This window comes from Eurosta solidaginis, chromosome 4, assembly GCF_040869045.1.
Source record: "Eurosta solidaginis isolate ZX-2024a chromosome 4, ASM4086904v1, whole genome shotgun sequence".
In the NCBI taxonomy this organism is placed as follows: Eukaryota; Metazoa; Arthropoda; class Insecta; order Diptera; family Tephritidae; genus Eurosta; species Eurosta solidaginis.
The window spans coordinates 142,309,382-142,322,372 of NC_090322.1; the positions used below are offsets into that span (position 1 = coordinate 142,309,382).

Genomic DNA, 12,991 nt, shown 5'->3' on the forward strand with positions numbered 1-12,991 from the left:
ATGTGGTGTGTTATGGGTGAAGTTTTATAAAGTTTATCTCTATAAAAAGGGTTCTCGGTGAATAACCGATTCTTTATCGAAAATCTATGGATTTATTATCGAAAACCTATCGATTATTTATCAAAAAGTTGTCGGCATGTGTTAAACAAATGTATCTATTTGATAGTGAAATATTATAAATTTGTTATTGGATTATTACAAATTTGTTATTGAATTGTTATCGAAAGTGTAGCGATTTTTTATCGAAACTGTTGAATTGTAGAAAAAAATTTATAGATTTGTGAACAAAACAGTGACTGACTTTTAATCGAAACTGTATTAATTTGTTATCGAAGAGTTATCGATTATTTAATAAAAATTTATCAAAAATTTATCGAATTGTTATCGTTTACTGTCGATTGTTATAGAAACCATATCGATTTGTATTCGTCAGGTTATCTACTTTATATAGAAAATTTGTCGATCTCTTATTGGATTCCTAACAATTTGTTTTCGACGTCTATATCAAGCTGATAAGAAACCAATAAGAAGCCGGTGACTCGACTGTACCAAACCGATAAATCGGAGATTATTATTCGCTATAGATAATAAACCGAAAATAAAGCAATAACTCGTCGCAACCAGTTGTCATCGATAAGAAGCCGATGAAGCTCTTCTCAATCAACTTGGAATAAAGTTGTGCTACAGGAGGACGTGTCTTTGCTTGTTGTTGTTTTAGCGATAAGGACACTACCCGAAGGTTTTGGGGAGTGTTAACGATGTTGATAGTCCCTTAGTGGATATTGGTCCGGTACGTTCCGGTAAGAAGCGACATTCCGGTACTAGCCCGACCATCTCGGGAACAATTTATTATGATCACATTAAACCTTCTAGGCCATAACGCCCCTCCACATCCTTGTTCTATGAGGAACTTGGGGTCGCCAGAGCCTCGCCTTTTAAACATCTATATCTTACATCATCGTAGGAGTGCGGGTTCACATTCCACTCCCGGGAGCGAAAGCTTTGAATAGATTTACAAGGTTTTATCGAAACAGCAGTTGCCTTGTCCGTTCTGATGCTGAATTATTACTATTATTATAAAAAGCTGTAACTTATAATTAAAATTAAAAGTTAAGAAAAATCTTAAGAGCTATGGCTACGGTGGCCTTAAGCTAATTTCAAATTTATATATACTTATTCATTTACATATATTTCATTTTGTAATTAAGAGTTTGGTTGTTGTAAATATAAAAGATTTTTTTTTTTTTAATTTGAAAATAAAGTCTTGTATTTTCAGGAATTTTATAACTACTTCTATATTTGGTATGGAGGAATTATTAAGGAAGTGGGTTGGATTAAGGCATTGGAAAGTCTGGCTTCTAGAATGATGAAAGGATGGGCATTCGAGGAAGATGTGTGTTATTGTGAGATGGCTGTTATTTCTACAGTAAGTACAGGTGTTGGGAAGGTTATTGTTGAGTATGTATTGATGGGAGATCTTTGTGTGTCCAAGTCGTAGTCTGGTGTATTTTTTGATGTCTAATCGGGATAGGGTTTGATGGGTATTTGTGTTTGGGAACTGGGTTACGTTAGTTTTGCTTATGTTATTTGATTTGTACCATGTGGTTGTTCAGTTCCAGATTAATTGTGGTCTTTTGAATAAATTTAATTTTTTGGAATTTGTACACGATGTTTTGGTTTAGGTTTTGTATTGTATGTACTGGTGAAGTTGCAGCTACGCTTATTCCTATTTTATCGAAGTCTTTTGTGGAATCTAATGAAATGAGGGATGCGTGTTTTTTCTTTGCATTGTTTCAATTCTTCTCAAAATATTTTAATGAATTAAAATTGCTTCAAAAATAGTTTCATATATGTATAAAGCAATAACTTAGCAACAACAAAACTATATTTTTGTCATCTTCCATTTGATAGTTATAAAATTTACATAGAAGAAGCGAAAGTGATTTTTCTCAGATATGTACTTCCTATGGAAACCGAAAAATGAGGTTCTAGCACCTCCATTTGAGAAGGTATGGACATTAAGAAAATTTGTAATGGTTTATTGCACGACATATATGTATGTATCTATGTGTGGATATGCATGTCCATTAGACTGGGTCGATTTATTAACCGATATCGCGCCATCGATTTTTTGATAGCATTTGGGCTTAGGTAAAAAAGCTCCACTACGCATACCCAAAAAAATAATTTTCGAGCCTGCGATTTTTCATTTTTTTGACTTTTTTTCGACTTTGATTTTTAAAGTTTTTTTCATGACCTAGGTACTACAAAAATTTTCATTTGATTGTAAAATTTTCATTTATACCTTGTCCGACCCAAAAATGTCCGCTAAAAACGTTGGCAATAACAGTTTTTTGAAAACATATGAAAATTTGTTTGGGTCGGCTAAACATTAAGGGACCAATTGGTTTTATTCGTAAACCAAAGGGGTTTGAACTTTGAAATTTGGCACATAGGTTCTCAGGGAGTTCCCCAACGAGAATCAGTAAGTAACTTTTAATTGTTATTAATAATTTACTAGTAATTAGTAGTTAAAGTTACCATGGTATAAATATCACTTTTTATCTACATACGAACACTTTCACAAGAATTTTATACATAAGTACACTTTATAATGTTTACAAAACCACAATCAACTATTTGCATTTGTTTAAATTTGCGTATTATTGTAAAATTTAATGTTTTATTTGTTTACTTTCCGCGAACACAAGCATACAGCCATTTTATCTAATTCACTGTTTGCTTGGTGTTACCAGATGCTTTAAATTGATCCAACGAATGAAAAAATTTTAAATAGTACCAACGAGGAAAATGGACCTTTTTTATTCAACTCCATTTATTTATTTTACGAAAAAATAGAAAATTTGGAATAAAAATAAATAAATAATTTGCGTATATTTTATAAAAAATTGAAAATTTGGAATAAAAAATCGCCCGATTTTTTATTCAAAATTTTCGCTTGAGGCGATTTTTATTTTTCTAAATAATTTACGTATATTTTATAAAAAATTAAATATTTGGAATAAACAATCGCGCAATTTTTTATTCCAAATTTTCGCCTGCGGCGCTTTTTATTTTTTTTTAATAATTTACTTATATTTTATAAAAAATTAAATATTTGGAATAAACAATCGCCCGATTTTTTATTCCAAATTTTCGCCGGCGGCGCTTTAATTTTTTTTAAATAAGTTACGTATATTTTATAAAAAATTTAAAATTTGGAATAAAAAATCGCGGGATTTTCGGCTGCGGCGCTTTTTATTTTTTTTAAATAATTTACGTATATTTTATAAAGCGGCGCTTTTTATTTTTTACTTTTAATAAATTATGTTAATTTCATAAAAAAAATTTAAAATTTGTAATTAAAAAATGCGATTTTTTAAAATAAATTACGTTTACTTCATAAAAAAAAAAAAATAGAAAATCTGGAATAAAAAAAGGCGTGATTAAAATAGATTTAGTCGTTTTGTATTAATACATATTTTGAAGTCTGCTAGCACCATTTTTGCTCAATTCACTGTGTTTTCTTGCATTTTTATGGTAACTTTAATATAAAATTGTAATCAAACTATAAGCCTCCGGCAGGTGGGGGTGGTATTTTTAGAAAGGGGGAGTCGCCCCGCACCCCCTTCTACCACCCCAACACCCTCCCCCTGGTCCCATAATGTAAATCTACCCATTTCTTTAGTAGGTCATGAAAAAAAACTTAAAAATCAAAGTCGAAAAAAGTAAGAAAAAATGAAATTTCGCAGGCTCGAAAATTATTTTTTTGGGTATGCGTAGTGGAACTTTTTTTCCTGAGCCCAAATCCTATCGAAAAATCGATGCCGCGATATCGGTTAACTTTCGTCCATACAAATCGACACACCCTAATGTACATATATAAGTTTGTATAGATGTTTTGACCTAATTTAGGTGCATATATATATGTACGTATAAACATATATTTAATGTAGTACTTAATTTAATAATTTGCTTATCATGATTTTTTTTTAATTTTTCCTCCACTAATTGTTTTCTTATAAGTTTTGTTTTCACTTTTTTATTAACAATAACTTCTTCACAGTCCCGCGAACTTCATGCGAAACAATGAATTGCCTTGGCCTACCCCAGTACGGCACTTCATCTACCTCGTACCTTTCTACACGAGTTTACCGATTTTTAAAGGAACGCAAACGCAAGTTGAGTACGAATTCCAATTTTCAAATATACCACTACACACGAAAGTGCAAAACGAACATTTTAAGGGGTGTTTAGTTTATTTGTATTGTGATCACAAAATGTAGTGCACGACCGTCACACTAGCGCACCATCTTAACTATGCCACCCACACCATAAACAACGACATATTCAATTCATTGTGTTTTGCACAGAAACCAAAAAGAGGTGGTTGTGCATTTAAAACTTTGTTTTTTTGTTTTTTAGTTGTGCATAAATAAAATGCGACCGTACGAGCGAGTATCAATGAGTATTTTAGGTTTACCTCAACAAAATTTTTAACACAACAAATCAACATCACAACGTTAAACACGTTTAAACACCTCAGCAAGCCCGAACGAACTGAGTCAAATGCGCCAACTACGCCAAAGACAAACAGCAAAAGGCAGAGTAAAAATAGCAGCAACATTGAGTGAGTATTTTGTTGTTTAGAAACAAAGTTGTCTATTTGTTGCTACAACAGAGATGAAGCTAATTCACTCGGTAGAACAATAAAAATGTACGCAGCTGCATTGTCACAACCCAATAAACTAAATGACTTCAGCTGTGTTAGCAATGGACTCGGATTGTGAATGATTGGTGTTGGTTTGGATGAAAAACTGATTTTAATGGGTTTTGCAACAAACAGAGCAGGAATCATTTTCTTAACTTAATACGTGATTCATTGATTAATTGGTTACCGCATACTCTTAACAAGTTTTAAAAAGAGCCTCGCACTAGTTAAGAAGTCCTGAGAAGAAAACTATTAATACGCTAGACAGTGGCGTAGTGAGCGGTGGGGGAAGGCATCATGCCCCGGGCGCTACTCACAGGGAGTCGCCAAATGGTCCGCAAAGCATAACTTCCTGGATAATTTGTATTTTTATTATAACTAATTTCTGGCAAATATTGTTTCCTTGGAACAAATTTTTATACTAAACAATGCATGCAAATAACCGGAACACTTGCAACAGGTTGTGGAATATTTATCTTTTTTTCTCTTATTAAAATACTTTAACAAAAACTGTCAAACGTGAATCTGAAACATGATGGAGCGCCAGAATACAAGCGATTAGCGTTATCGTCGATGGGCTAGAGAATGTGGGAGAACACTTAGAAGAATTAGCAGAGGACAGTAATGGTGTTTTCTTTTATACACGAAAATGTCGCCTTCACGCCAACCCTTCAAAAAGTTGTGTTCTGTTGGAAAATCATCTTAGCCTCAATAGAGGGCATCATTATCTTTTCTCAACAACATACCCGTAAGAATGGCCAAAAATGCAACATTACTTGCCCTCTCTGCTATTGACGGTGCAGAAAACAGACGTGTCAATTAGCTGATGAATAACACGAAGCTGAAGCGAATGCTACATATGTACGTATGTGTCGCATCAATGCTCACTCAAAAGCAATTTGCGATCACAGTTGACAGCGAACAACCACACGAACTGCATTTTTTTCTAAAAATGGTTACAATTTTTGTTCTTTTCAAGTCATGCAGGGTGGCACTGAACATTTTAAGTGGCTACAATTTCACAGGGCGAAGTGAGAATCTTAAAAATGTTTGCCCCTAAGAGGGGTATGAAATCTTAAGGAGGATTGATCGTATGGAGCTCAAATTACAAGATCCGGAGATGAATTTTAGAGAAGCGTGTCATGATCTTAAATCATTAGCGACTGAATTATCTGAAATTCGAGACATTCTCTGTGAAGAAGCAATAGAAAAAGCGAAGTCTCTTTGTGAAAAATGGGATATTGATATAGTAAAACGTGTAAGAAGGCGCCGCAAAATACCCGGAGAATTGGCTAGAGATGTTGGTTTTTCCACAGAATGTGAAATATCTCGCGTTATGAATAGTGTTTTCCATCTTCTCCAACAAGAAATACGTACAAGATTTACACGATTAAATGACCTTAATTTTAAATTTGGACTTCCTTAGACGTTGGAAATTCGTTAAACAATGATAATAACGACTTAGAAAGAAACTACAGGAACTTGGGTGAATTTTATAATACAGATATCGATGGAACAGAACTTTTTATCGAGATATGTGTCTGCAAAATATTACTTCGCCGTAGAAAAGAAGCTTAAACTCCGTTAGAATTACTTTTATAATCTCGTATGGAGAAGATGTTTTTCCAAACTTGCGAGTGGCACTTCAAATACTCTGCTGAACGTTCATTCAGCAAATTAAAACTGATTTTGACATATTTACGATCAACGATGGGGCAAGGTCGCCTAAGTAACCTAATACCGTTTTCACACAGAAACTTAATCGAATAACAATTATATTTAATGAAATAATTAAGTTTCCCTTTTCATACAGGGCCTTTTGCTTCATTAAGCCAACATCTGTCAGCAGCCCCAAAAAAATATTTCGTTTTTACAAAAAGTAGTTAAAATGGAAAGCAGCCGTTTCCTTCTTAACTATAAATACATTCAAAATAAAATGCATGGGCAACTACCCATAGATGTTGCACCTAACCAAATATGTGCCTATCTTCGAAAAAGCCATATTATCTTTTGCAGCAAATGCAGCATTTTGAATTTTTTCGTGTTTTTCTACTTTTCGTAAATTATTGAAAATAATTTATTTTTGATTGTCATTTGTTACATTGTTACATACCAGCAAAGCCGACTGGATTTTTCTCTCGATTAGGCATTCAATAAAGCAATAATGAGATAATAATGAGAAAATTTATATGGAAGATCGAGTTCAATTAAGGATTTAATGTAGAAAACTTGACTATTTATTTCACTAAGCCTCTGTGTGAAATCGCTATAACGTTATTAAGTGTGGAAAAAGAAAAATTTGAAATGATAAATTTTGATGATATCATTGATTTGTTTGTTTCTTCAAAGACAAGGAAAATTTGCACGTAGATATTAATTTTACTAATGTATTATAATCATATTATTATTAAATATGTATTTGAGTTGAGTACTGATGATATCTTCAGCCTACGACTTTATTGGTTTATTAGTTTTTGAATATATTAAATTATATTGTTTTGGTAATATATGGGGGGAGGGAGGTGGTGCCAAAAAAAATATCATTCGCCGGACGCAAGAAAACCTCACTACGCCACGGACGCTAGAAGTGAGCCAGGTTGAAAGGGAGCTCGAAAGCATTAGCCCAAGAGGGTAAGGGGAAGACATTGGCGTCATGACGAAGGTCTTGGTGGAGGAAAAATAGCCCAATGGTGCTACGGTTGTTATAGATAAATCTCCAACACAGGTAAGTTGCGTCGAGCGAAATCCTCCTAGTCCATGAGGAAGGTTCGTTTAAGGTGGCGCTTATTTAGGAGACATGGTGCTAGTCGGAAGGCAAAGTTTGTGAGCCCATCGCGTGCAGATTCGGATTTTACCCCGCATAGTCAGAAGTCAAATCTGCAATTACTGCCTAAGTGCACAGCTGAGGACCTCGCATGCAGAGCCGACACCAGGGGAGTGTAAGGAGTAGGTGGAAAAGTAAGGTTGAAAAGGGCGGTTGGTCATAGTCACAGATGAGCGTCGAACCTAAAGATGAGCTGAAGGAATCCAATAACCTCCCACAAAAGACTACGATGACTGCGCATAACAGAGCTTACATTCTCATAATATTCCAGGCATGCTTATCCAACGAACCGATATCATTTCGTTACGATAATTAACGTTAATAAACGAAACAAAGTCATTTCGTTTCGTTTATTAACGTTAAGAACGTCAAATTGACGAAATGATTTTGTTTCGTTTTCTGCCATATCAAAACGAAATCAAATCGTTTATGTTGATTATTATTCAAACTATGCTGGCAAAGCTGATTGGTGGCGGAGTTATTAAAGGTGAAAGGATTAGCCAAGCTGATTGCAATTTTGCTCATGAATTTTGACAGTACGAACATTTCTCAGAGTATTTTTGACATTACCACCAACGAATTACACAAACAAATTACATAGAGTTTGTGTGTGTATGTGCGCTCGTTGTTGCCACCTTACGGCTTCACCATGGCTATAGCATTGCCAGCATAATTCAAACATAAAGTAACACGTTTTCGTTAACGTTTTTAACGTTAACGAATGCTTTTCGTTTCGGTTAAAAACGAGATACAATTTATCTTGATAATTTCTTTATCGATAATATTTCGAAGTGTTTCAATGGAAACGGTGGAAAATTTTTGATAAACGATTAGCTTAACGTTAAGGTGCATCTCTGGAATATTCAGAGGAAATGCAAAGCCGCCATATTGAAGAAAGAAAGATTTACAAAGCGAGGAAAGTCTCATGCTAAAATTTCCGTGCGGACATCAAGTGCTCCAGCTGAACAGCGTGCTTGAAGAAAGTCCTATATAGCGTAGGGACTAATAAAGAGAGAGAACGCGAAATGGTTGTGTAGATGTGTAGAGTCCCTCAAGGAGCTCTCGACACACATTTCCCATTGGAAGATGATGCCGAAACGCAGATATACAAACTAACACCTCGATCACGAAACGTGTAGTGTCGGGTTGGTGACTAAGTTGACTTTCTTTAAGTCTAAATGGGCGGGTCCAGATGCTATATTTCCTGCCATGTTACAAATGTCGAGTAGGGCGGTCATTTGAATGGCTTAAAATAATATTCAACAGATGCATAAGACTCAATCATTATCCCACTATTAAAGAGCTTCTCGTTTCATTTCCCTACCAATGACGGGGAGGTCAGTCACACGTAATCGCTCCCGAGATTGTCATATTTTCCGGAACGACGCGGATCAATATCCAGCAAAGGACCATCAACATCGATAAAACTCAACAAAAGAAGAAGGTGATTAGTCTTATGTATTCCAAAGACAAAGCCCCATTAGCTTAACTTCACTTCTGCTCCAAAGCTTTGAAAGGCTGTTTTGCCGCTGAGCAAATTTCTGATAATACTATGGACTCTTTCAGTCTATACAAATTCCTCACCGGCCGGTCAGAGTAAACCAACCTAACCTTGCTCTAATTAGCATATAAGATATTATGTGTATAGTTTGATAAAGCTAGCGAAAACGATACGTCTGATGTTCCGGTGCTATTTTAAAAATTTACAATGAAGTACTTTCAAAAATTAAATATTTATTAATAAATGTACTGGGCTGAAAAAAATTCCTAAATTTTACCCTCGGAAAAAGGTGCCTTTAAACCAACTTTAAAGCAAATCATTTAACAAAAACGATATTTTGTTTTAAATGGGTGTTAGGTAGTTTGTTTCATATCCTGAAACAATTTTTTTTTAAATATTTACTTATGCAAAATCCACCTTTTTACCGAGACATACTTCAGGACAGGTATGATGAGCGACATGTAGAGCGGCATTTTTACTTCCTTTATATTAGGTCGGTTGAATGTTTGTCCGCTTTTCATACAAATCTTGCAATCGATTTTAAGTAACTTCTCATTGAGCTACAAACGTGAAATTTTACACATAGGTTTGAACACCTTGACAATGCAACAAAAGGAAACAAATTCCGTTAGGTGGCGCACGGGTCGAAATAATTAGATAATAAATATTTAGATACTAATTTCGAAATTGGGAATTAAGTGATCGGTTTTTAAGTAACTTCTCGGTGAGCTATAGGCTCTAAATTTATTTAAATTGGCCCAAGCCTGGCATATATATTTTCATGAGTTTAAGAATTAATGTAGCTTGACGTAATTCTTTAATACGTACTTTATTGTATAGATAAAAGTATTTTATTTATTTACTAGAAGGCCCGGCAGACGTTGTCCTGCCCTAAATTTGGCCAATCTGCATATATTTTCATTTGATATCCATATTGTATAAACACTGTCTAGGCATTCACTGGCCCACGTTTTGGCCTATATCTCGAGACCCTAGTCATCCAGGGGTATGAAAATTACCCTCTAATAAAGCACTCATCAACAGCTTTCATTTGATATCCACATTCTATAAACACATTCTGGGGGTACCCGGGTCCACGTTTTGGCCTATATCTCGAGACCCTAGTCATCCATGGGTATGAAAATTACCCTCTAATAAAGCACTCATCAACAGCTTTCATTTGATATCCACATTCTATAAACACATTCTGGGGGTACCCGGGTCCACGTTTTGGCCTATATCTCGAGACCCTAGTCACCCAGGGGTATGAAAATTACTCTCTACTAAAGCACTCATCAACAGCTTTCATTTGATATCCATATTCTATAAACACACTCTAGGGGTACGCGGGTCCACGTTTTGGCCTATATCTCGAGACCCTAGTCACCCAGGGGTATGAAAATTACTCTCTACTAAAGCACTCATCAACAGCTTTCATTTGATATCCACATTCTATAAACACATTCTAGGGGTACCCGGGTCCACGTTTTGGCCTATATCTCGAGACCCTAGTCACCCAGGAATATGAAAATTAACCTTTGCTAAAGCACTCATCAACAGCTTTCATTCGATATCCATATTCTATTAACACATTCTAGGGGTACCCGGGTCCACGTTTTGGCCTACATCTCGAGACCCTAGTCACCCAGGGGTATGAAAATTACCCGCTAATAAAGCATTCATCAACAGCTTTCATTTGATATCAACATTCTATAAACACATTCTATGGGTACCCGGGTCCACGTTTTGGTTATATCTCGAGACCCTAGTCACCCAGGGGTATGAAATATACTCTCTACTAAAGCACTAATCAACAGCTTTCATTTGATATCCACATTCTATAAACACACTCTAGGGGTACCCGGGTCCACGTTTTGGCCTATATATCGAGACCCTATTCACTCAGGGGTATGAAAATTACCCTCTACTAAAGCTCTCATCAACAGCTTTCATTTGATATCCATATTCTATAAACACACTCTAGGGGTACCCGGGTCCACGTTTTGGCTTATATCTCGAGACCTTAGTCACCCAGGGGTATGAAAATTACTCTGTACTAAAGCACTCATCAACAGCTTTCTTTTGATATCCATATTCTATAAACACACTCTAGGGGTACCCGGGTCCACGTTTTGGCCTATATCTTGAGACCCTAGTCACCCAGGGGTATGAAAATTACCCTTTACTAAAGCACTCGTCAACAGCTTTCATTTGATATCCATATTCTATAAACACACTCTAGGGGTACCCAGGTCCACGTTTTGGCCTATCTCTCGAGACCCTAGTCACTCAGGGGTATGAAAATTACCCTCTACTAAAGCTCTCATCAACAGCTTTCATTTGATGTCCATATTCTATAAACATACTCAGGGTTACCCGGGCCCACGTTTTGGCCTACATCTCGAGACCCGAGTCACCCAAGGGTATGAAAATTACCCTCGACTAAAGCACTCATCAACAGCTTTCATTTGATATCTATATTCTATAAACACACTCTAGGGGTACCCGGGTCCACGTTTTGGCCTATATCTCGAGACCCTAGTCACCCACGGATATGAAAATTACCCTTTACTAAAGCACTCATCAACAGCTTTCATTTGATATCCATATTCTATAAACACATTCTAGGGGTACCCGGGTCCACGTTTTGGCCTACATCTCGAGACCCTAGTCACCCAGGGGTATGAAAATTACCCTCTAATAAAGCACTCATCAACAGCTTTCATTTGATATCCAAATTCTATAAACACATTCTAGGGGTACCCGGGTCCACGTTTTGGCCTATATCTCGAGACCCTAGTCACTCAGGGGTATGAAAATTACCCTCTACTAAAGCTCTCATCAACAGCTTTCATTTGATATCCATATTCTATAAACACATTCTAGGGGTACCCGGGTCCACGTTTTGGCCTACATCTCGAGACCCTATTCCCCAGGGGTATGAAAATTACCCTCTAATAAAGCACCCATCAACAGCTTTCATTTGATGTCCATATTCTATAAACACATTCTAGGGGTACCCGGGTCCACGTTTTGGCCTACATCTCGAGAACCTATTCACCCAGGGGTATGAAAATTAATCTCTACTAAAGCACTCATCAACAGCTTTCATTTGATATCCATATTCTATAAACACACTCTAGGGGTAACCGGGTCCACGTTTTGGCCTATATCTCGAGACCCTAGTCACCCAGGGGTATGAAAATTACCCTCTACAAAAGCACTCATCAACAGCTTTCTTTTGATATCCATATTCTTTAACACACTCTAGGGGTACCCCGGTCCACGTTTTGGCCTATATCTCGAGACCCTAGTCACTCAGGGGTATGAAAATTACTCTCTACTAAAGCTCTCATCAACAGCTTTCATTTGATGTCCATATTCTATAAACACACTCTAGGGTTACCCGGGTCCACGTTTTGGCCTATATCTCGATACCCTAGTCACCCAGGGGTATGAAAATTACTCTCTACTAAAGCACTCATCAACAGCTTTCATTTGATATCCATATTCTATAAACACACTCTAGGGGTACCCGGGTCCACGTTTTGTCCTATATCTCGAGACCCTAGAGACCTATCCTATATTTCAAGTTAGACCAAACTAAACACGGGGTGCAAAACAAATTCAAAAACGGTTCAGTAGCTTAGGAGTCCATTGGCCTCAATTGTGTGACAGGTGTTTTTTATATATTAAGATTTGAATTAGTCTGCGAACATGAAAAACATTCTTACATACTATGAGTAAATAAAATTTAGCAAATTAATAGATTATATTAAATTTAAAGTATAAAGAAAATATGATTTCGAGACCGAAAAATCAATATCGATAGAATTAGATATTATATTGAATTCATTAACAGCCATTGACAAAGGGGCGTTCCGAAGATTGTTTGTCTTAAAGTTTTCGCAATAAAGGTATTTGAATATCGCAGTGTCGTTTGCGGGATATTAAG

The 12,991-nt window shown here is 36.0% G+C and overlaps 1 protein-coding gene across 2 annotated transcripts in view; it reads right to left on the reverse strand.

Annotated features, from left to right (window-relative positions):
* The window catches only part of Septin4 (septin 4), a 385,838-nt gene that overhangs the window by 104,631 nt on the left and 268,216 nt on the right, over positions 1–12,991 (reverse strand). Inside the window, exon 1 of one of the 2 annotated variants that reach the window (XM_067783164.1) lies at positions 4,484–4,548. The exons of the other annotated variant lie outside the window; for it this stretch is intronic. The gene's annotated coding sequence lies outside the window, so the exon portion shown is untranslated. Of the gene's footprint in view, positions 1–4,483; positions 4,549–12,991 lie in introns of those variants that run through there. 2 annotated transcript variants of the gene reach the window in all.